This window comes from Mustela putorius, unplaced genomic scaffold (genome assembly GCF_011764305.1).
Source record: "Mustela putorius furo isolate JIRA1106 unplaced genomic scaffold, ASM1176430v1.1 tig00000589_pilon_pilon_pilon, whole genome shotgun sequence".
In the NCBI taxonomy this organism is placed as follows: Eukaryota; Metazoa; Chordata; class Mammalia; order Carnivora; family Mustelidae; genus Mustela; species Mustela putorius.
Window position 1 is genome coordinate 3574215 of NW_025421425.1, and position 22174 is coordinate 3596388.

Below are 22174 nucleotides of genomic sequence, written 5' to 3' on the forward strand. Positions count from 1 at the left end.
CAGAGTACGCCTATCTCATCAATATATAGCAATCTAACAGACAATTCCCAGAGACTGCCACCTGTTAAATCCCCCAGCTTTTGGAAATCAATTTGTTTTTTCATCCTGTTGAGTACACAAATATTTTCCAAACTCGAGCGGCGAAAGAGGTGAAATCTATGAAGTCTTTGTAAATTTGGGTCAATGATTCTCTCAATGAGTTATGTGAATAAAAGCAATCTGGAAACGCTTGTATGGTAAAGGTTTTCTGTAATTATGGGATTTGTGCATCTCATTTACACCATTTAGAATGATCAAAACATGCAATTATTGCATTCCAATTCTAATACAACGCTCATCACTGAGAACCAAGTACTCTGTTAAGATACGGAATGCAATGCAACAAGTTAGCTGTCCAATACACTGAATTTTTACTTTACACAGTGACACTGGCTGGATGATGTTTATGCCTTTACTACTTTCAACAACTAATTTCTTCCTGAGTGAGGTTCTCTATTTAATTGTGTGTGTGTGGGGGGGGTGGCGGGAAGCAGCCCACAATTTCCAAGTCAACTTTAATTACTTAATTCTCAATTACAAATAGGTATTGACATGGCTAAACGTAACTTTCATGAAATCCAAAGGATGTATCTACGACACACCAAGTTTTACTACAGAGAATTACCAAGCAGTTATAATGCTTGGCTAAGAGAGAAATGGCACATGGATCCTTAGCACAGCGTCCTGTTGAATTCGGTCACTTGGCTTTTACGATTTCGACATTAATACACTGAAAAAACTGACTGGCAACCCTGAGACCAGAAACAAAGTCCCCCCGGGGTTTTCCACCCATAACTCCCAACCTACTGCTTAAAACTTTAGCTACAAATCATCACACAAACAACATCAAGAGTGAAAGCATCGAAAAGACAAATGCGTCCCATTTTCACTTTGTTTCTCCTTTACCTGGGGCGACCAGTGGTCCTTAAATACTGGAGACTGCGGTCCAGGCCAACAAGTGGACTAGTCACAAAGATGAAGGGTGACTTTCCCCTCCTTCCGGGCAGCGGTTCCAGACGCTCCCCCCAACTGCTCCTCCCTCCCCGAACCAGAGCTGAAAGGAACCCCAGAGAAGCTCAAAAATCATGAAGGGAGTGGAAGACCGGTCTCAAAAAAGTCAGGATGCCGAATTCTCATAGTTTAATTTCTTCTTTCACTCGCCAAACAGTTGCAGAGAAAGCAAAGCAAGACGCATCAGAAACACCACAAGCCTAGTGGTAGCGGTCTTAGAAGAGAAAAGAATTGAGTTCAGCCAGGCACAAAGGTCTCCATGGCAACGGTGAATTTAGACCCCCATCGGCATTATTTATGCAACATTTCATCACAAAAGGACCCTCCCACTAGCCTGCTTAGCAAATTCTAGTTTTCTGATTTTCCATTCCTTTGCCCTAAATCTGTATCTGGATCCTTAGCTATCCATGCCACAACGTTAAAGGGGTGGGGGGGGGGGGGAGAGAAAAAAAAAAGAAAAAAAAACCCCCATAGAATCATAAAATTAGTCTCAGACTGAATCTAGACTTTGTTTCCTTGGTGAATTCAAAGGCAAAGAGATAGATTCGAGATTGCTTAGAGTTCATACTCAAAGCTGGTCTAGTTTTTATTTCAAAGGGACAGTTTGAAAAACGTAAGTTTATTCAAATTATTTTATTTTTTAAAGGAGATTGCAACTCGAAAGAAGTATAAAATATGGCAAACTCTAGCACACCTGAAGGCTTACAGGAAAGAGAACTTGTCCAGATGCTGACTTTGAAGCTAACTTTCATATGCTACTGTCCACCCCTACCCCGCCCAGCCATTGCACTACCTCGAAAAACTCCTTTGAGCCTTTCACTTGATTCTACTCTAGCCACGATTTCCATGTATTTTAAAGACATTTTTATCAGCTGTGTGTCCAATGGACCATAGGTCCACATTTTATAATTAGATGATCTAGGGTAACTTATTTAAAACAGACTTAGCACCCCAATGTAATGACGTACTATATTAACAAGATGTTAACCACTGAAGAAGTACTTTCTTCAATTCTAAAACAATATACAACTATAATTGTTGGGATCCTTCTTGATGATGTTGAAAGGAAATGCTGGGAGTCCTCGTCTGAGAAGAATCATCTTTGGTGTTAGCTCAAATAAGAGCTAAAGAAGGTGACTTTTAAAAACTAGTTTTTGATTATTTTTAAAACAGCATAAGCTTCTTATTAAAAATTTAAACTTCCTACTTTCATAAAGGGCAGCTCTGATCCCACACCCTCCATACACCAATCATTTTTAATATAGTTGTATGTCTAGACATAAATCATGCACTTTGATCTTAGTCTTGATTGACTCAATGTTGTCCTTAACACAGTTTGCAAGGATGGCTCACGGATGCTGGTATTTTCTGTCAGTACATATTTGATAAGATTTTCTGTTGGGTGCAACATAGGCAAATATCCATACCTCCTGGGGGCATTGTTCTCCCAAAACTGGGTATTCCTGGTGCCTCTGGAAATACCATTGACCTTCATTGACCTTCAGGAGGATGCACCCTAACTTGCACAACACATGGCCTTATGTAGATGGTTATACAATTTTTGTGAATGCATCATTCAGATAAGCTCTGACACTGAAAACTGAAGAAGAGAATTAAAAAGCAGGCTAACATGACTCTCTTTTAAGAAAAGAGTTCTCCAGGCAAGAACAACCACCACCCACATGTTGGTTCCCAGTTTTCTCTCTTCCACATCTATCATCTTTTTTTGTTGCTTTTTTTGTCTTTTTACCCTTCTCTTCTGTTCTATCTCCTCATGCCAGTTCTCTTTATTTCTGTAATATTGATGCTTCTCCATGACTTGGATGTGGTTTCATTGAAGCGGTGGCTTTACGTTTTCCTATTTTTCCATCAATGTTGCCCACTCTTATTATTTCTTTCCTGATGTCTTTGTCTTATCATTTCTTTGATTTCATTTTTTTTCCATGATTCTAACTTTCTTCAGGCTATAAAAACATTACGGCTAATGTTCTCTTATATTACTTGGGGGTAATATAATTTTCCTGGAGTTACACTTTCTCTGCATTTTGTATATGACTGGTATGTTACTTTCTCCTCTTTCTGATTTCTTTTTTTCCTACTTTTTTTTTGTGACAGTGTCAATCTACTGTCTTATATTTAAAATCTTCAGTTTATTATTTCCTTGGGAATTATGACAATGCACCTTGGCTTGGCTTTTGCTTAATCACAGATTGAGGAGAAGGGTGTGGAGTGTGAGTGAAGTGAAAGTTAAAGAAGCAATGCTTGAAACATCTCCCATATCAACATGATTCTCTCTTGTTGGAGCTTGTCCTCCACAGGACTTCCTGTTTCTCTGTGTCCCCTCATGTCTTCAGAGCTCAGTGTTTCAGGGAAGGTCTCTGAGTCATGGCCCTTTCTTCCCTGCTTCTCTTCTTCACTTCCACTCTTCCATATTTCCCTCCTTCCTTCATCTTTTTTAAAAATGAAATTTGTACAATGTATGATATCTGAAAAGTGATAGTTACATTCTGTGTCCCTCCTTTATATGAATTTGTGGCCAGTTCTGTTCCTACCTTAATTGTAAATGGAACTATATTACTAATGTATTGCATTTTTGTTGATTTTGCTTTTTCCAGAAAAGCAATAGAATAAACTAAATGTTGTGGAATGGCTATAATTAATAGTTTAAACTAAATTCTAAAAAGGCCTAAATATGAGTCTTTCACAAAATTCAACAGTATTCATAATTGAAAAAAACATCTCTGCAAACTAGGCATAGAGAGGAATCCCTTCAATTTGATAATGAAAAAAAACCCTCCTAAAAATTACAGAGTTAAATATTGAAAACGTTTTTTAGAGATGTTATTCACTGCTATCATCACTCTATTTAACATTGCACTGGAGGTCTTCAACAATAAAGTCAAAACAAAAAGCCAATGTATAAACACATCAATTTTTTTTTCTGGTATCAACAATAAAGACATTAAACAACAATAACATTGACAAATAGCAGAGAAAAATATCCAATATCTAGAAATAAATCCGTGTGAAGTTAATATAAGACCTCCTGTCTAAACACTATACAACACTATTGAAATTAAAGCAGACCCAAATGATGGTATTGCAGAAATATACCATGCTATGGTTGATAGATTAAGTATTGTAAAGATTTCAACTTCCTTGGGTTAACTGAAAGGTTTAATAATACTCTAATCCAAACCTGGATTTTTTTCTGGGCTGGGAGGGGCTGAGATAGTAGATAGTGAATTCTAAAATTTACATGAGGGCGTCTGGAGGACAGCTGGTTAAGAGACTGCCTTCAGCTCAGGTCATGATCCTGGAATCCCACGATTGAGTCCCATATTGGGCTCTCTGCTCAGCAGAGAGTCTGATTCTCTCTCTGACCTTCTCCCCTCTCATGCTTTCTCTCTCTCACATAAACAAAACCTTAAAAAATAAATGAAATAAAATTTACATGAAAATGCAAAGGGCCAGGACGCCTGGGTGGCTCAGTTGGCTAAGCAGCTGCCTTTGACTCGGGTCATGATCCCAGCATCCTGGGATCGAGTCCCACATCGGGCTCCTTGCTAGGCAGGGAGCCTGCTTCTCCCTCTGCCTCTGCCTGCCATTCTGTCTGCTTGTGCGCTCTCTCTCTCTCTCACTCTCTCTCTGACAAACAAATAAAACCTTAAAAAAAAAAGAAAAGAAAATGCAAAGGGCCAAGAAGAGCAAGTGGTCTTGAAAAAAAGAAACAAATCTAGAGACTGATTGAACCTGTGAGATAAGAGGGCACATTAAAAAGCAGTAGCAGTTAAGACCACAGAACATCCATATAAGAAGAATCCCACAGAACTTAGATCAGGAGAGATTATTACACCAAATCACATTTTTATCTAATTTATGAGAACCATGGAAGTGCCACACAGTGGGAAGATGGTACTTTCAGCTGGGTATCTATCTGGTGAAAAAACGCACCTTGACTCCATCTCAAAAAATATACAAAAATCAATGCCATATGGAGCATTAGTCTACAGGTAAAAGATTAAACAGTAAAGCTCTGAGAGTAAAACAGGGAACACATGAATGGCCTTAAAGAAACCAAGGCTTCCTTATGCAGGCTGCAAAAGTGCTAGCCTTAAGAGAAATTAAAAAGGTATAAACTGGGCTATAGTGAAATTGGAAAATGCTGCTTATCAAGATGCCTTCGAGAAAGTGAGGGGGCACTTGTGGGAAAAAATATTCTCATTCTTTACGTGTGTCTGTATTTATCTATATCTCTATACCATCATCAAAAGTCCCAAATGCAGTATATGATAGGCAACCTAATATTAAGAAGCTCAAAATACGTCAGCAAGCACTTCACAGGAGAGGCTATCCACATAGGCAATAAACAAATAAAAACATGATCAACTTTATTACTCATAAGGGATACGAAATTTAAGATGTCCATGGAATACCATTAAAATGGCACAGAACACACATTAGAATGGTTAAAGCAAAAAAGAGAGAAGACAAAGTGCCAAAAACTGACAAATATCAGGCGTTACCAGAATTTTCACAGACTGTGAGTGGAAATCTAAGACAGCAAAATTAATTTGATGGCTTTCAATATCTTCTACAGCTCTTCACGTGCATCCTCTGTGTCTCAGAAATTCTATTTCTAAACAGAGCTACCATATGACCCAGCAATTGCACGACTGGGTATTTAGCTTAAAGATACAAGCGTAGTGATCCGAAGGGGCATGTGCACCCGAATGTTTATAGCAGCAATGTCCACAATAGCCAAACTATGGTAAGAACCTAGATGTCCATCAACAGATGAATGGATAAAGAAGATGTGGTATATATACACAATGGAACTCTATGCAGCCATCAAAAGAAATGAACTCTTGCCTTTTGCGACAATGTGGATGGAACTACAGGGTATTATGCTTAGTGAAATAAGTCAATTGGAGAAAGACAGCTTTCATATGATCTCCCTGAAATGAGGAAGTGGAGATGCAACATGAGGGGCTTGGGGGGTAGGAAAAGAATAAATGAAACAAGATGGGATCAGGAGGGAGACAAACCATGAGAGACTCTTAATTTCACAAAACAAACTGAGGGTTGTTGGGGGTGGGGGGGAGGGGGGTTATGGACATTGGGGAGGGTATGTGCTATGGTGAGTGCTGTGAAATGTGTAAACCTGTCGATTCACAGACCTGTACCCCTGGGGCTAATAATACATTATATGTTAATTAAAAAAAATTAAAAAGGAAGAAATTCTATTTCTAGGTATACACACAACCGAAAGGTGACCATAAGCACACCAGAGACATCTGCTCTGATGCTCATACCAACAATATTCAAGTCAGCCCCAAATGGACATGACTAACACACCCTGGAACAAGAATAAATGTAGTATGGCCTCTGGGCACAATGAGATACTAATCAGCAAAAAAATATGAACCAATAACCAAACACAGTATATAGCTGAGTCTTACACACATGATCTTGAGCAAGCTGTACTTCATGATGCATGCACTTTTCTGATTGTTTATTATTCTTAAGAAACAAAGTCCTAAATTATTTTCAGTCCTAGATATCAGACATGAATGAAAACAGGGACATTATTTACCTATTAACGTTCTTGAGTCTAAAATAAAATACCATTTCAAACTCATGGGTTTCCAGCAATATTCTTACCAATTTATTTTAAAATGAAAATATAAACTTTTTAAGTCTTACAAAATAAAAGCAGAACTAAAGAATGAAGAAGGACTCACTATTTGTTGCAGTCTCATCAGTTTTAAAATAATTCACTACGTTGTGCCCTTCTACACAAATGATCTAATCTCTTGGGCCAAACAGAAAGAAACTTCATTATAATACTCCAAGAATTTTGATGTTCTGGCCACTTTTGTTTACTAATACTGACAGCAAAATAAAAGAATAAGTAGCACTAATTAATATAGGAAAGCTTTAATATTATAAACAGTGACAGATTTTGTAGTGATTTCCAAGTAAATATAATACAAATAGTTTTACGCTTTCTGTAAAACTATCTTTAGAAGAGGTTTTGTTTTGTTTTGTTTTGTTTTAAAGACTTGACTCTTTCCTAAAATTCTGGCTTTTTACTTTCTCAGAATCTGCATTCCAGTATAAAACTCTGTAATTCTATTTATTATCCCTCCGGACTCTAAGGTATAAAATTACAAATGACTGACAGCCAAATTACCAAGTTTGCCTTTCAAGGGGATGGTGAGGCTTTAGCACAAAGATCTATCTGCAATTAAATAGTTGCCAGGAGTAATATTTTTAGGGCCAGCTCAGCTTTTTTTCATTTGTAGTCTGCAGTTATCTCGGCTGCCCATGGCCAGAATGGATGGCAGGACATATTAGGGGAAAGAGGAGAAAAGAAAGAGGAAGCAACTCAAACAAACAATGCTGGCCTTTTGCCTAGGGCCCTGGTAGTGACAGCTACTTGGATGAACTTGAAACTCCGGGCTTCCTGCTGTTTCTCAACCATCGCTACCTGGTGTCACACACACTCAGAAGTAGGACACTGGGGACTGGAGGCTGGAAATGCATGACATCATAGACAAGCTCATGATCGCGAATCAGTGTAAATTTGACCTCTGTAACTAGGAATGTAGGCTATATATACTAAATCCCCTAATAAAATACATCGTGTTCATTATTTGTCCTACTGGGATATAACCCTCGAGTTATTTGGGACCTTTCACACTGGGCAAGTCACATGTCTTCCTTCACTCTGTGCCTTACGTTAGAGCTCATGCAATGAGGGATTAAGAAGACCAGAGGATTTTCAGGGGCAGTGCTCTATCCTGGCATGAAATTAATTTCACTGTATTCAAAGCACTCCTGGTTTCTCAAATAAGACACACAGTTGACCATCCGGGAAAGGTTCAGCAAGCCCTTTGGCATTCCTAATGTTGTCCAACTATCAATCCATGAAATCTGTCTGAATTTATATTTTTGGCATAAACAAAGCTTGGAGACAGGAATCCCCAGCTACTGAATGCACAACCGCAAAGACTCCAAAAGAAATTTTTTTTTTTTTTAAAGATTTTATTTATTTTTTAATGCAAGTAATGGATTAGGCAGGCAGAGAGGAGGAAACACATCTGTTCTAGAGAGCCCGATGCGGAACAGATCCTAAAATGCCACAATGTGTCAGTTTTACTATGAATATATGCACTTTCTAAGTAATATGAATAATAACAAGCCCAGAATTCTCATTTTTAAATGCAGAGTTCCCATTTTTAAAGCGGTCTCTCACCTTCTCTTTCTCTCTCTCTCTCTCTCTCTCTCTCTCTCTCTCTCTCTCTCTCTCTCTCTCTCGCTCACACACACACACACACACCCCTTGGAAGAACGCAACATTTTAAATTACAAAAAAGAGTCTTTTTATGGCAGAATGGACGTCTATCATGTTTTACCCTTTACCATATCTCAAGCGCATATTTAAGACATTCTCTTCTAAGAAATAACTCAATTTATCTGACTACTGAGACCACTGTATCTTAATCTCCCAGTATTAAGAGTAGCATTTGTTGCGATTTTTTTGCATAATTAGCTTCCGTCTTTAGTCGATATTCTCCAACATTTATGTAAAGTGGTGATCATGAATAATACTGTGTCAAAACAGAGTGGGCCCTGTTTCTTGGGCGGACTTGGGTATTACATCATTGCCCTAGGCTGAGGTGCCCAAGGAATACCAACAAGAAAACGCGCATGACTAAGCATTTTAAGTTCTTCCCACAATGTGTTTGGCTAAGACACCCCAAAGAGAATACTTTAAAAATATTTCTTTGCAATAAATAAATAAATAATAAATAAATGAAATAAGGTTCAAAGAAATTGGAGGGGTACCTTTCAAACAAAGGAATAAATTCTTGCAATTATGCATCTCAATATTTCAAATCAGAATTTTATAGACATTTTGGTGTAATTTTTCCCTGTAGGATACATTCTCCCTGGGTATTAGCACACATTCCTACCTTTAACCTGGAAAATTCTGGATTCTCTAACTTAAGATTTAAGTTGTATCTTGGAAAGTTAAGATATAAAGGCCAACGGGCTCTATCATGGGGCTAGGGATTACACACGGGAGAATTGGCTCAATATTCTCAGTATTTCCATAATCCAGGAGGCTAGTGTCCTCTGTGCTCTTTGTTTGCTAGTTAGTGTTTGTTGTTGTTGTTGTTTTATTTTAACTGAAACACTTCACTTTTGGTCAGCATTCTTTCATGAGTTGTAGTATATTTTATGTTCCATTTCTTCATTACTACCTAAGAACAATCTCTAAAGTCATTGTTTGTCCTATGGTGGGATTGGATGCCTGTGGAGCAGGGGAGGAAGCTGGCTTAAACGAGTCCAGGCTGACCTTTGCCAAAAGGACCTTGCTTGCGGAGATTATAACATTTCATATTAAACTGATGAGAATCACAATAGAATCAGTGCCTTGTCATTTGTTGAAATAATACACTATCTTTTGAAAATTTTGAAGACTCTTCTACAAGATGTTTTGAATACGTTGCTATTTCTGAGGGTTGCCTAAATACTAGGATCAGAAAAGGAGGCCTTGACTGTTTTCTACAATTTCAGCTGGTTCTAGAATGGATATGGTGTTTTTTGAAGTAAGTGTTTGTCAGGATGCCTATAAGCTTTGCTTATACTTCTCTAAAGCACCTAAGTTCCAAGGTTTCTCTCTTCATAACAGCAACCAATCTGGCATGAAACGGTTCCCTGACACTGAAAAACTGAGGCTCATCTCGCTCTGTCAATAAACGTTATGTTCTCTCATTCTTGCTTGAATTTCAAAATTTGGCCTCCAAAAATATGTTTCCCTCAATCCACAACTGGACTGTGGAATATTAAAAAATAATAATAATGCGAAAGAGACCAGCTGGCATTTTCTTGGGTAGGTAACTCACCACTGAATAACAAGAACTCAACTTTCAGCACCCGTGAACCTGCCTTTGTCCATATACTCGAGTGAGGAGGCTAGCTAGCTTTTTTGTTGTACCAAAATGGCAGCTTAAGCATAGAGTGGAATCTTGCAATTGCTTCTGCACACTCAAATGGAGCAAGTTGCTATCTCATTTTAAAGATGAGAAGAGACATTTGGAATTAAGTAATTCCATTAAGATGAAGTAAGATGAAGTAATGTGCCCCAAATCACACAGATTTTAAGTATTAGAATGTAGGTTCCAATGGAAAGTTTAACTTCAGAACTTGTGTTCTTGGGGCACCTGGGTGGTTCAGTTGGTTAAGGGTCCGACTCTTGATTTCAGCTCCGGTCATGATCTAGGGTCCTGGGACCCAGCCTTGCACAGGGTTCCATGGTCTAGGGGAGTCTGCTTTTTGGTCTCTCTCTCCCTCAGCCTCTCTTCCTGCTCACATGCTCTCTCTCCTTCTCTCTCAAATGATTAAATAAACCTTAAAAAAAAAAAAAAGTACTTGTGTTCTTAACCCCTGGAGATCCCTATAACATTACAAGGTTTTAAGTTTGTCTTTTGGGGTCATGTGGCACAGCCATAGCACCGTCATTTTCTGAGAGGGTTTGAATAGCTCTGAAGAATCAGAACCTCCCCCACCCCACTTCCTACCAAGAAAGGAAGTTCTGATGAAAAACACTAGTTTCCCCAAATTCGTCCAGGTTCCTAGGGGGGCCAGCATCCCGGGGCTGCCCCAAGTCTACTTGATCTACTAAGTAATCCCTGAACAACTATGGTTGTGCCTATCATTTTAAAGGTCATTAAGGTTGATATTGTATATAGACATTTAAAGATTCTTTTATCTGCTTGGGGAGCCTGTGTAGCTCAGTCGGCTAAGCATCTTCTCTAAATTTCAGCTCGGGTGATGATCTCAGAGTTGTGAGATCAAGCTCCACATTAGGCTCTCCACTCACCATGGTGTCTGCCTGGGATTCTCTCTCTCCCTCTGCCCTTCCTCCAAGGTTTCTCTCTAAAAATAAATAAACACATTTTTAAAAAAAATCTTTATCTGCTTACATTTGGATGAATTAGTTGTGCTTCTTTAAATAAAAGGAGACAAATATCACTTCCCCCTTTACTAAGACTCCTATATGAAGGTTTACAAGTTGATGGGAGAGAGGAATCTTCTATTACTTAGACTTTTAACACAAGAATTGAAGACCAAGTTGGGAAAATTGGACAGCCACATGCAGAAAAATGAAACTGGACCATTTCCTTATGCCATACACAAAAATAGACTCAAAATGGATGAAGACCTCAATGTGAGAAAGGTATCCATCAAAATCCTTGAGGAGAACACAGGCAGCAACCTCTTCGACCTCAGCCGCAGTAACTTCTTCCTAAGAACATCGCCAAAGGCAAGGGAAGCAAGGGCAAAAATGAACTATTGGACTTCAGGAAGATCAAAAGCTTTTGCACAGCAAAGGAAACAGTTAATAAAACCAAAAGACAACTGACAGAATGGGAGAAGATATTTGCAAATGACATATCAGGACTAGTATCCAAAATCTATAAAGATCTTAGCAAACTCAACAGCCAAAAAACAAATAATCCAATCAAGAAATGGGCAGAGCACATGAACAGACATTTCTGCAAAGAAGACACCAGATGGCCAACAGATTCACTCAGCATCAGGGAAATACAAATCAAAACCACAATGAGATACCAACTCACACCAGTCAGAATGGCTAAAATTAACAAGTCAGAAAATGACAGATGCTGGCGAGGATGCGGGGAAAGGGGAACCCTCCTACACTGTTGATGGGAATGCAAGCTGGTGCAACCACTCTGGAAAACAGCATGGAGGTTCCTCAAAAAGTTGAAAATAGAGCTACCCTATGACCCAACAATTGCACTACTGGGTATTTACCCTAAAGATACAAATGTAGTGATCTGAAGGGGCATGTGCACCCAAATGTTTATGGCAGCAATGTCCACAATAGCCAAACTATGGAAAGAACCTAGATGTCCATCAACAGATGAATGGATAAAGAAGATGTGGTATATATATACAATGGGATACTATGCAGCCATCAAAAGAAATGAAATATTGCCATTTGCGACAACATGGATGGAACTAGAGGGTATTATGTTTAGCGAAATATGTCAGTTGGAGAAAGACAACTATCATATGATCTCCCTGATATGAGGAAGTGGAGATGCAACATGGGGGGGTTGGGGGGTAGGAAAAGAATAAATGAAACAAGATGGGATTGGGAGGGAGACAAACCATAAGAAACTCTTAATCTCAAAAAACAAACTGAGGGTTGCTGGGGGGAGGGGGGGTCGGGAGAGCGTGGTGGGGTTATGGACATTGGGGAGGGGATGTGCTTTGGTGAGTGCTGTGAAGTGTGTAAACCTGGTGATTCACAGACCTGTACCCCTGGGGGCTATAATATATTTTATGTTTATAAAAAAAATAAATTAAAAAGAAAAAAGAATTGAAGACCAAGAGCTGAAGAAATATCTCTTTTGTCACTATGACAATTGTACAGGACTTACTCAAAAATTTTACCAATAAGTGGCAGTTAATATTCATTAAGGACTGTCTTATAAACATCAAAAGTAAGTACAGTGCTTACAACAGCAACAAAAATGTATGGAACAATGTGCTTTAGTAGATCTTGAGGACACAGTGATATTTACTAGAAAATGGATAAAAACAAAGGTTAAAAAAGAGAGGTTAACTTTCATGGCAAGTTCTTCCTTAAGCGGACATTTTATTTCTAGTAGATCTTGGGGGGAGTTTGCGTCTTCTCGAACTTTTTTTAGGTGTCAACATCTTTACATATACTAATTTAATGACATTTTTAATTTTTCATTATCCCTGATAAATGAAATCCTGAACTTGCCCACAGTAGTTATTACCAAACACAGCTTCCCCCTCACCCCAAGGTGATATGGATGGCTGGCAAAGGATTTTGGTTTTGCCTTTTTTTGTTTTTTTTTTTATTTCCACTAGTTCCTAAAATCCAAAATGGTTAGAAATTCTACTTATCTATGAGGACAATGTGTACCAATGTTGAGATACATGCCTGGGAGTGCAATTCAGTGATGAATCTGGGCAATGGAAAGGGATTCATGAAATATAATTGAAGGGCACCTGAGTGGCTCAGTTGGTTAAGTGTCTGCCTTCGGCTCAGGTCATGATCTCAGGGTCCTGGGATCGAGTCCTGCTTCAGGCTCCCCGCTCAGTGGGGGGCCTATTTCTCCCTCTGCCTTTGCCCTTCTCCCCAGCTGTGTTCTCTCTCCTCTCTCTCTCTCTCTAAAGTAAATTAAAAAAAATCTTTTTTTTTTTTAAGAACTATAATTTAGACTTTCCACTTGGGTTCATAGGGCACAGGGTTTATTATTTTCGTGATGAGAAATGACACTTGGGTATGGCTATCCAATTTATTAGACTTACTGTACAGCAGGGGACCTGATAGGTATAAATTTCTTCTGATATTCTGATGACATTCTATTACCATTAAATTGATACTTTAAGTACATGCTACCATATTCCAAAGTTAAGAGGTAGCTCAAAATTCATCATTGTACCTACTTTCAGGAAATCTCAAATACTGGGACCGTAAATGTTCGTTATCCAATTCTGAAGCACAGATGTAAATATGAATCTGAAGGGGGAAAAAAAGACTTGTGACTGAGATATGTGACTCAAACTTCCACTTTTCTATCTCCCACCTCTATATTCCTCACTGGCATTGTTGGGTGCCCAAGACAATCACTGCAGTATTTATGGACTTAGAGAATTACTATTACATTAGAATATTAGTTTGTGGGCACAGTATTGGGGTGTGTGTGTGTGTGTGCGTGTGTGTGTGCGTGATTTAAATCAGTATGTGAAAAGCATTTTTTGCCACCTAAATTTTAAGCAACTATAAAAAAATCCATGTATAAAAGTACTGAATATTTTCTACAGTTATATTAAGTACATTGTGCATTTTATTTTTCTAACTTGAGAAAATATGTTGACAATTGACCCAATATGTGCACATATCTTTTAAAAGGAAGATGAGCACAGCAAATTGTATTTGAAAATTATTGGGCAGAACATTTCCAGACAATGATGTTAGTAATGAAAGGTTTGATCTGGAAGGAAATGTCAGCAATTAATTCAGTGGTAACAGCACAGAAGTCGAAGGTAATGAGGGTATTGGTGATAAGAATGCACTAAGGAACCACACTGTGAAGGCATCCATGAACTCCTGTCTCCTGGGGAGACTGAGGACTGGCAGACAAACAGGGAAGTAAATGGAAAGAATTGAAAGAATTCTAAATCCAACAAATACCACAAATCAGCTTGTGTAAAGCAGCAAGGACATTTCTCCAGGGTCATACTGTATGTAGAAATAGCGTTGATTATCTCATCCCTGACATGAAGGAATGACCGAGGAACACGAACTTTGTATCTACATGGATGGACAGGCGGACAAGAACATGCATGCATACATTTCATATGCATGTAGTGTTGAGCAACACACTACTTGAGACAATAGGACAACCCTAGTTTTACACATATTTTACTTTTTAGGGCACCTGGGTGGCTCAGTGGGTTAAGCCTTTGTCTTCGGCTCAGGTCATGGTCTCAGGGTCCTGGGATCGAGTCCCACATCAGGCTCTCTGCTCAGCAGGGAGCCTGCTCCTCCCCAGCCTGCCTCTCTGCTTGCTTGTGATCTCTTTCTCAAATAAGTAAAATCTTAAAAAAGATTTTTTTATAGCAGTAATTTTCTATTCTTTCCTTTTTCTCCTGTTTTGACCTACTTGGCATTATCAGATTCCACTCCTCAACTTTTTGCACAGAATCTTTCTTACGATACTATGGAGAATGGTATATTCCTAGTGATGAATTTTATTTTCTTCTGCAGAAAATGTCTTTGAAAGGAAGAGCCATCATAATAAGCTATAAATAATTGGAACAGATTTAATTCAGCTCATTAAAAAATAAAATGTAGATCTCTAAATTCTAATTTGATCTGTTTGAAAATGCTTAGTCATTGTAAGGCTATTGAAATTATTTTATTAGATTTAATTGTTAATATTTGTTTGTTCACTTCTCACAACTCATTAAGATTTTAATAACTCATACTTCCTAAATGAGAAAATATGCCCTAATGATAACCACATAAACATCTATTGCCTTATATTCTACAAAATGGTTTTACATAAATTATCACTTTTGATCTTAATAATCTTTCAACTAGATATTAATATCTAAAACCAGAAAGATGTTGTGAATTTAATAACAGAAAGCTAATTTATATCAAAGTTCTTATTTGGGAAGTTAACTTAGCAAACTAATCACAAAAAAGTGCTCAGGCTCATATTAAAATATACTCAGGTAAAGAAAGCACTTAGTGCTATGTTTCAAAACATTCGCCTGAACCCCTTCACCTCTCTTCTCCCCTAATCCCCAACTCTCTAGATGGCTTTTCCAGTGGCAAACAGTGACCTAGCCCTGCCAAGCTATCCTCTGGTTCCTAAAGCTTAAGCAGGCAGGAACTTTCCTGAAAGGGTGTGATCAAAGCTGTGAGATTCCATTTCTCTCCCTCTGGAAATGAATGATAGAATTCCTTTTTTGATTTATTTTATTATTATAAAATATGCCATCATAATTTCATTTTAACAGTGAAAATGGCTCACCACAATATCTTACATCACCACTTCGATATTAATATTATCATAATGAGGAAAGTATCGGTAGTGATATATCAGACATTTGTCTTGTCACTGTTGGCACCACGAATAACTCCACGATTTCTGTCATCTGGGAAGAGGTGAGAATCCGAAGCAACACGAATGAGGATTTGTTTTCTGGCAAGTTCCCTGTGGACGTGTTTCAGTATGCATAATAAACACAATAACATTAGATAGCATGATTCAAACACCTCCTTGGCAGTCACAGCAAGAAACAAGGGCACTGCCCTCTGGCCATGGAGACCAGAGCATCTCATCCAGTGTCTGTCCAGATGGACATGCTGAGTCAGTGGGGGCACTAATGGAGTCACCTTACAGCATTCAGGTTTGAAAAAGGCAGAAACCAAGAGACAGCGTCTCTTTAAATACTAAAAACACCACCAAAATCAACAATCTAGCATACTGCTTTCCATTTTTCAAGCTAATAATATTAATGTGTAGTGGCAGATTGAAGCCATCCTTCTAGAATTCTCCTGTGCTAGTGGCAGCCTAAAATCAATGAGGGGATACATTCAGTTCATTTCAACACAGTGAGATGACTTATTAAACTATTGTGATAACTACAATATAAATTACTCATTTGTTAATTTAAAAGTAAAGATGCTTCTTGGGTCATTCTCTACTATACTTCAGAGTCAAGAAGAATTTCAAAGAGGGTCATTCACAATGAGCAATTTAATAACTACCCAACAAACTGTTGACCCTATATGCCTTTACCCCCAAAACCTAACACGAACTCACCATCAGTATATAAGCCTAAATGTCATAGTTTCATAAACCTACTGAACATACTGTCACCCGCATTTAACATATTAATACAATGGTCGCCTACTTTTGCAAAATGAAAGTTGTCAATTCTATTTTCCAAAATAGAGTCCAAGTATATACATTTAACAAGAACATACCATGAAACAAACATACATTTTGAAATACTATGGTTACAGAGGATGGTAGGTTTCAATTTTATTTTCCCTTCTTGATGTTACTGTCGGGACTTTGTGTGCAGCACTAGAACTCCTGAAAAACCCAGAGTGGTCTTAAGTAACCAAGATTATTCTGCCACACACTTTTGGGAAGGACTGGAGGCCCCAGAGGAGTCCAGAGTAAATGGCTAATTACAGAGGTACTGCATTTTTCTTGATTATCATGCTCCTGCAACATAAAATGTAAAACCCAGGAAGATGATTTTCCCTAAAAGCAAAAAGCTATGTAGAGGGACAGAGGTTGAATATTGCAGCAAAGTCTACCCCATTCGTGTCAATGCAAATGGTGGGTATTTATCCTTTCTGATGGCTGAGTAATGCTTACTCCCCCCTTCGGCAAACTCCTGCCCCTTGCTCCGACATTCTCTAGATTTCCAAATTTAGTTCTTCCTTTCTGTCCTAAAAAACCTGGGGCCAACCTTCTCTAGATGGGTACAATGCTCTAATGTTACCTGGACCCCAATTAAGCATTCATTTCCCAAATCCAAGAAAGTACCTGGTTAAAAGAGTCACTTAGTTTTATCACATCAAGCAGGAAATGAAGTGAGGCATTTATAACCCTACGTCCACCAGTGGAGGGATGACAGGGAGATTTTCATGAGCATTTTCGGTCAGCTTTTTAGCTTGGAGTTCTACATTCATTCCTCCAAGGATTAGGAAATGTATAAAGGCAAGTATAGAAACCACAGTTGGGTTTGGGTTCCAAGAAGAAAGAACCGAATCCCTGCCTCCTCCTAGGATCCTGGGGAAGTAGAGAAAGGAAAAAGGAGCCTTAGATGCTGACCCCAAACCCTTCAGCACATCATCTTCTCTTTCCGACCTCCCTTCCTTATTGCCCGGGGAAAGTTTTCTGTCACCGGGCCTCACATTATCAGCTATATAACTTAATGTCTGTTGGTGATAAAAGTGGCAAAGAGAAACATTAAACCGGAACACGAAAAGGATATATACTCACTTTTGGAAAAAAAAAACAGTTGAATAATTTATTTACCTGTGCTTCAAGGAGGTTGGGATAAATCCCAATGCTGGTATGATTGAGAAAGGAATTTGGGTCAATGGCTCAGAGTTCTAGTTAAGCACCGGGTTTCCTTGGGTTATTCAATTTGTCTTAAATGACATTCCTTTATTTATAAAACTAGAATAAGGTTTGTTCACCATAGTTCAATGAAAGGTTATAGAAATACAACGAAACTAAAGCCACAAGTTTTGGGGGGTTGCAGCCGTGTCTAATATCTTCCTCATGGTGTCTCGAGGAGGATCTCATCAGGGGGAGTTCTTTCCACAGTTCAGAGAAGAGGCTACCAAGCAGAGTGACGCCCTCAGAACAGACAGGGATGTGCTATGGAATAAATGTATACATAAGAACGTAATTTAGATTGTACGGGGGCAGAAACATTTAGAATGATCACAATGTCAGTGTATTCTAGGAGCTGAAGATTAACATGCATAATAAATGAAAAAGATGGCTTCCCACGGTGATAAGTGATATGAAGAAAATAAAATTGTCCGATGAAGTGATCAGGCCTTCATAGGCACAAACAGAGACTTGTAAGACCATTTTAACGTTTTCACTGGATTCTGAAGAAAGCCAGTGGAGGGATGTTAGTGACCTTATCTGACAGGTATTTCTTCAAAAGGATTTAATACAATATGCTAAAAAGATTTATCATATTATGCTAATAGATGTGTTACATTTAAGGGGAAAGTACCTTGAAAAACACAAGCTATAAAGAAATAATCCTGCTTGGATCTGGTAAAACATACAAGTCACGCGGGGCATTGAGTGAGGACAATATGGTAACAGTCCAGGAACAGTAATGGTGGTTGGGAATATGGTGATAGTGGTGGAGGAAGAAAAGCAAACAAATGTCCTAAGTGGAGCTAAAAGGACATGTGGCAGTTAACAGGTAGGGGCATGGTAGTGACAGGGATTAGAGGCCCCTCCCCCTGCCCCCAATTCCTGTCCCCTGATTATTCAATCAAACCTTCAACCAAGTTCTATTTTGGAGAAACTTTGAAGAAGAATTAAGGTTATACAGGAGTTGACCTAAAAATACACAGACTATTCTGGATTATCCAGGTTGGCTCAACTTAATCACATGAGCCCTTAAAAGCCCAGAATTTTCTCTGGATTGAGTCTGAGAGATAAGGCAGAAGAAGCAAGAGATGAGGCAGAAAAGGAGGTCAGGGAGTTTCAAAGGCACCATTGCTGGCTGTGAGGATGGAAGAAGACATCCTGAGCCACGGAACACTCGTGGACAGACCCTGGACGCTAGAGTGACGGGTGGCCACCGATCAGCAAAGAAATGGAAACTTCAACCCTACAAACCATGCAGAACTGAATTTATCCAACAACCACAAATAAACTGGGAAGTAGATTCTCCCCCAGGACCTCCAGGAAGGAATGCAGCCCTGCTGATGCATTGATTTTAGCCCAGTGAACTCTATGTCAGACTTCTGAGACAGTGACATAAATAAATGGCATCATCTTAAGCTATTCAGTGGTGATAATTTGTTACAGCAGCCACAATATGCAATGAACACAGTCATGGAACAGATATTGGATGGGAAGAAAGAAAAGGGACACGTGAGGGTGACTCAGTTCTTTGGGCGGAGAAGGGGAATGGAGGGATCATTTACCGAGTTGGATAGGAATGATGGAAGAGCATTTGAGGAAGGGGACAGAACACAAAAATCTCGTTTTGAACATCTTAAGTTTGAGGTGGCTGTCATTCATCCAGTTGGAGGTGACAAGATGGCAGGCAGAAAGACAAATTTGGAGCTCAGAGAAGTGGTCAGGGCCAGAGATGTGAACTGGCTTCATAAATGTGTCATAAAACTATAAAGGGGGCTACATATGCACCCTAGGGATATACATAGATAGAGACAGAATATCTTCAGGATTTGTTCATTAACAATGTCTAAGCGAAAATAGGAATGTTACAAAGGAAAGAAGGTTACACACTTTTGTGGGTTGAATTATATCTCACTCCCCCCCACCCCCCAACAAAAGATACACTGGCATCATAATCCCCAAAACATGTGAATGTGACCATAATTGGAGAAGGGATCTTCAGAGAAATAAACAAATTCAAATGAAGCCAGAATGGTGGTTGGTCCCTAATCCAAAATGACCGCAGTCATTATAAAAAGGGGAGATTTGGATAGAGACATCAGCACAGGGGAACATCACCAAAGATCAAAGGCAGAGATCAGGGTGATGCTTGCACAAGCCAGGGAACACCAAAGATTTCTGCAGAGCACCAGGAGCCAGGGGAGAGCACAGAACAGGTCCTCTTGGAAGGAAACAATACCTTGATTGTCAACTTTTAGCCTCCAGAAGAGAGAGACAATAAATTTCTGTTGTGTAAGCCACTGGTTTATGGTCCTTTGTTAAAGCAGCCCTAACTAAGTCACACACATAATATTGTGAAGTTGACCCCAGGCAACTGTACAGGTATATTTTGAGGAGTATGGTTTCCATATTTGGTGCATATAATATTACCACCCCTTTTAAAATAAAAGATGAAAATATATCAAGGAAAAATGGTCTATTATAATAATTGTAACAGCAATCACACAATTTTAATTATTCAATTTTTTAAAAACCAATGAACACATATAAATTCACTGAGAAGCTAAAATTTCTTTTATTAGATATTAAAATTGATTGCAATTCAATTGCCACAACTTATGAGTATTTGAATATTAATTCTCCATGAAAAATTATAAAAATAAAAGTGCTCAAAAGTCTTAATTGTGAACCCACTTCTCCATATTTTTTCTATTTATTCAAATACAGTTTTATTTAACTTAGACCTGTTAAAAATGTCAAACTGTCAACGTCCCAAGTGGAAGAAACTGAAAACTTGGGCTGAATGTCTATGAACACAGCAGGTATCAAACCCCCTCCAACTTTAAAAGAAGCATGCCTTCTGTTATAAGCAGAAATTTATACATAATGAGGTCCCATGCAAGGAATATGCTTAAAGTTGACACTGTGCATTATGAGAAATTCTCAAGCTCATTAACAACCATAAAAAAAGAACCCAAGGAAAACTACTCATAAAATATAGCACTTGTGAATTTTATCAACAATTTGCAACAAACCTAGAAATAGAAGCTGCCAGTTTAATGTATTATGCTAAATAAAATGTGAACCTATCCAGAGGAATGGAAGCTATGAAGAGTCCCGGGTAAATTCTGAAAAACTATGATTCATAAAAACCCAGAAAACAACATGACTGGAAAGAGCAAATTAATACAGTGTTATCGCACCCAGGCCCAAGGCATTAAACATCATCTATATGCTGATGATTCCCAATGCTTTCATCTCCAGCTCTGCCCTCCCCACTGAGCTCTAGACAGATCTAGTCAACCGCCTACTTTCCATTTCCACTGGGTATTCACTCACCAGATTTCTCTGAGTTCGCACGACCGGAAGAGAACTTTTTAAAATTTCTCCTATTATCCCCATCCCATCACACTCCCAAACTTTCCTTATCTCTGTAAATGGGGCTGTCATTGATCCAGTCCCTGGGGAGAAAAACATAGAAGAGATTCTGGGCCAGTCTCTTTACCCTATACCCCATGAAAATACACTGGTGAGTTTCTGTAGGTTGTTTGCTCCTGTAATCTACATCCTGAACCCCACCACCTCACATCACGCCTACTGAGGCCACCCAGGCCATCATCCCTAGCGTGCACTTTTGCAATAGCATCTCTCTTGGTTTCCCTCCTTCTTTTCTTGCCCCATCCCCTCTGCCTTCAGAATCTTATTTTCCAGAGCATCCAGGGATTTTCCAATTTTTAATCACATTTCATTCTTTTGCTTAAAATTTTCAAATAGTCTTCCCATGAAATCATCACCATCACCACCTCATTCAGAGAGAACCTGGATTTGATTTCTGTCTACTTCCCTGACTTATCTGCTTCCACTCTTCCCCTTTTTACTAAGCTCCAAACATGTGGCATTGGTCTTCCTCGGAGCCCTGAACCTGGCCCGTCAGTCTGGACCATTCTTTCCCCGGGCCCTCCCCTGGCTACTCCCTGTTTTTCTCCAAGTAACACAGACATTGTTCATCCAGAGAAGGCTCTCCTCGGCTAATCTTGACTAGCTGTTCCCTGCTCACTCTTCATTTCATTGCCCCATGTGCTTGATTTTCTTCATACCCTGAACCACGACCTGAAATCATATATATTACTTATTTTTTATCTTTGGTGGTTGTTTTTTGCCTTCATGTTTACTGTCTGTCTCCCCCAGTAAGTCACTGTAGTTTAGTTTTTGATTACTTTCCACAGAATATGAAGGGGTTTTCCTTTTTGATGAATATTCTGAGAATTGTGAATAGATGACCTAAGCTTATAGCTATTTTTGTTTTCTAGTTTGTGCTCTTTAAGAGATTAATTTCTTTCCAAATCAGTGGATCTCAGTTGACCCTCTGTCACTATGACAGTCTTAAT

The 22174-nt window shown here is 38.8% G+C and overlaps 1 protein-coding gene across 3 annotated transcripts in view; it reads right to left on the reverse strand.

Moving 5' to 3' along the window:
* CTNND2 (catenin delta 2) overlaps nt 1-22174 on the reverse strand; it is a 900906-nt gene that overhangs the window by 594432 nt on the left and 284300 nt on the right. Inside the window, exon 1 of one of the 3 annotated variants that reach the window (XM_045082023.1) lies at nt 946-1251. The exons of the other annotated variants lie outside the window; for them this stretch is intronic. The gene's annotated coding sequence lies outside the window, so the exon portion shown is untranslated. Of the gene's footprint in view, nt 1-945; nt 1252-22174 lie in introns of those variants that run through there. 3 annotated transcript variants of the gene reach the window in all.